General features: G+C 40.4%; 1 non-coding gene across 1 annotated transcript; it reads right to left on the bottom strand.

Moving 5' to 3' along the window:
• Window positions 1-1,742: 1,742 nt before the first annotated feature.
• LOC141688712 (small nucleolar RNA R71) lies at window positions 1,743-1,849 on the bottom strand. The gene has a single exon (XR_012562145.1). It is a non-coding gene; the product is annotated as a small nucleolar RNA R71 (small nucleolar RNA).
• Between the last annotated feature and the right edge of the window lie 913 nt (window positions 1,850-2,762).

The raw sequence follows: 2,762 nt of genomic DNA, 5'->3' as shown, positions 1-2,762 counted from the left end.
CAACTTCTGAGTAATCTGGGTTTTATGGGACTCCTATATAAGTAGATTTCAGAGACGTTTCACAAAGGTTGGATCGTTATATTAATCAAGGAGCGAAGGCGATAAGGAAGAAGACCGTTTTAGCACACCGCAACGAAGAGGAAGCATATTTTCTTGTGATTCTTTATTTCGTTGTAACGTTGGATGCTAGTTTTCTTTGCTTTGAACCTATTTACTCTTGTGACATACTCTGGTTTAATATAATTAGTTTAGTTATTATTCTCTTGTGTTTATTTATCATGTTTTCATATGAACCCATGATGACGATGAGTACTATCATGGGCTAATCGTGATCATGGGGTTGTAACGGATTTACTATGGAATTCTTTAGTTAGTTGTTTAATACCTTAGTGTGTGATGATTGTATGATATCTAGTATTGGTTGTGCGAATTCGTCTTATGTGCGTCGCGGACATATAAGATAGGGTGTTAATCTCTTGTGAAGCGACGGTGGATATTGAGATTTAGAACTTGCCATGCTAGCATAGGTTCATGTAAGATTTTGCATGATTAGTGGGTAACTCTAACCATTTTATTCGCCCTGTGTAATCAAAAGTAATAACTTGTTCTTAAATCGTTATGTTGTCAATTTCTGTAGACATATAGGGACTCAACATAATTGATGCATATTCAACTTCTATCTTAATTGTGGATGTTTGGTAGAATGGTATTAGTACAATGAAAGTTGGCTTTTATCAGTTTCGTGTTATTCGATTAATATCATCACGGTTGCATGCTAAGGGTAATAACAATGACTATTGAAGGAAGTAGTAATGAAGTTGTGATCTCATGAGTGTTTTAATATTGTTAATTTAAGTGTTAATTAAGTGCTTAATTCTAGTAGTTAATTATAGTTAATAATTAGTTAATCAAATCTAAGTGTTATTCTCCTAACATTGAGAAGTAATCATACATTGGTGAGTGAGTTTAATTGAACATAATTAGTCTGAGTCTCTGTGGGAATGAACTAGAAAGTATTATATATTACTTGCGAACGCGTATACTTGCGTGTATTATTAGCGCGTGTTTTCGCCCTAACAAGTTTTTGGCACCGCTTCCGGGGACTCGGCGTATTTGTTTAGTTTATGTACTTACCATCATTGGTCATTAGGACTCAGTGATTAAGACGTGTGTACTTATCGTTTCCGGTTGTGTTTCAGGTACTTTAGCGAGCGTTTATGCAAATTCGTTCTTGTACTCGCAAGAGGACTTTAGATACAGCTGAGGAGACAGACGAAGTTCTTGATATTCCGGAGAAAATAGATTTTAAAGATTCGGATTCAGGAAGTGAGCAGAAAGAGCCAGTAATCATGGGTGATCGTATTGTTCCGGAAGATCCAGCTCTTATGGACTTTTCTCGGCCTAAAATTGATGACATTCAGTCAAACATTCTTCATCCGGCTATTCAGGCTAACACTTTTAAAATCAAGCCGGGCACTATTCAGATGGTGCAGAATTCTGTTTCTTTTGGAGGTGCTGCGACTGAAGACCCCAACATGCACATAAGGAATTTTGTCGAGATCTGCAGTACTTTCAAATATAATGGTGTGACTGATGAGGCTATCAAGCTGAGGCTTTTCCCATTCTCTCTGAGGGATAAAGCTAAGGACTGGTTACATTCTGAACCAGCTGGGTCCATCACTACTTGGCAAGATCTAGTACAAAAGTTTCTGGTGAAGTTTTATCCAATGGCAAAGACTGCTGCTATGAGGAGTGCTCTTACTCAATTTGCACAGCAACCTACAGAATCTATGTGCGAAGCTTGGGAGCGCTACAAGGAGATGTTGAGAAAGTGTCCACATCATGGAATGCCCGATTGGATGTGATCACTGGTTTCTATAATGGTTTGGGGGCCCAATCTCGGCTCATGCTCGATGCAGCAGCTGGAGGCGCCTTATGGGCCAAAAGCTATACTGAGGCTTATAATCTTATTAAGACTATGGCTGCAAATGAGCATCAAAACCCAACTCAAAGGATGATGCCTGGGAAGGTAGCAGGTATTCTGGAAGTCGATGCAGCCACCGCTATTGCAGCGCAGCTCCAAGCGCTGTCTATGAAGATCGATTCTCTAGCCACCTATGGAGTCAATCAGATAGCTATGGTCTGTGAGCTTTGTGCAGGTTCTCATGCTACGGATCAGTGTTCTCTTGTTAACGAATCTGTTCAGTATGTGAACAATTATCAGCGACAACAGCAGCCTGTGCCAGCTACTTATCATCCTAACAATAGAAATCATCCAAATTTCAGCTGGGGTAATAATCAGAATGCTATTCAGCAACCATATCAGCAAGGTGTGAGTAAGCAGTTCAATCCACCTGGATTCCAGCAACCGCAGCAATATGCTCAAAGGCAATCATATCCTCAACAGGGAGGTGCAGCTACACCCACTAGTGCTGATTTTGAGGAACTTAAGCTGTTGTGCAAGAGTCGGGCAGTGTCGATCAAGACCTTGGAAAATCAAATTGGTCAAATAGCCAATGCAGTGCTCAATCATCAACCTGGCACACTTCCCAGTGATACTGAAGTGCCAGGCAGGAAGGAAGCTAAAGAGCAAGTCAAAGCTATTACCTTAAGGTCTGGAAAAGTTGTTAATGCTGAAAAAGCAAAAGAAGGAGAAGCTGAAGTTGGAGATGAAGAAGCTAAGCAAAAGGAGAAAGCGGCGGAACCAAGGAAGACTACTGTTGAACACACTCTGCCTGAGGGTAATACAGGGGAGAAACAGC

Source organism: Apium graveolens, chromosome 9 (assembly GCF_009905375.1).
Source record: "Apium graveolens cultivar Ventura chromosome 9, ASM990537v1, whole genome shotgun sequence".
In the NCBI taxonomy this organism is placed as follows: Eukaryota; Viridiplantae; Streptophyta; class Magnoliopsida; order Apiales; family Apiaceae; genus Apium; species Apium graveolens.
The sequence above is the reverse complement of the archived record's forward strand: the minus strand, read 5'-3'. Positions and strand labels throughout refer to the sequence as shown.